Genomic DNA, 508 nt, shown 5'->3' on the forward strand with positions numbered 1-508 from the left:
GGGCTTAAATGTGCTATTTGGACATTTCTGCTCACATACAGCACTATGATCTACATTGTTATTGAAATGCTTTGCTGTATTCAGATTATCTTAATTTCCAAAACTGAATAAGAGTTTTTTTAAAAGACACCATTAACAGTAAAATAAATTTCATATTTGTGGGCTTCTAGATCATATTATTCTATAGTTTTTTCCGGATTTTACATCAGATGGAAACTTGTTAAAAATATGTTTACGGTCCATATATCTTTTGGTCATTGCATTTCTGTTTCAGAAACGGGAATTAAAAAAACAAAAAAACAAATGGGCATTTGATTTTTGTTTTAAAATACAAAAAAGAAAATTGAAATTCAAAGTGTTTCTCTTTTTCATTGGAAAAAAGGGGAAATGCATATTTGAAAAAATGATTTATAATTACATTTCAGGAGACAAAAAACAAAAATGTTTTTGAACAGAATCGAAAAAAGGCTCATTTGTAGACAAAAAAAAAAGCTAAATATTACAAAGG

The sequence above is a fragment of the Cyprinodon variegatus genome, unplaced genomic scaffold, assembly GCF_000732505.1.
Source record: "Cyprinodon variegatus isolate N-32 unplaced genomic scaffold, C_variegatus-1.0 Scaffold86, whole genome shotgun sequence".
NCBI lineage: Eukaryota > Metazoa > Chordata > Actinopteri > Cyprinodontiformes > Cyprinodontidae > Cyprinodon > Cyprinodon variegatus.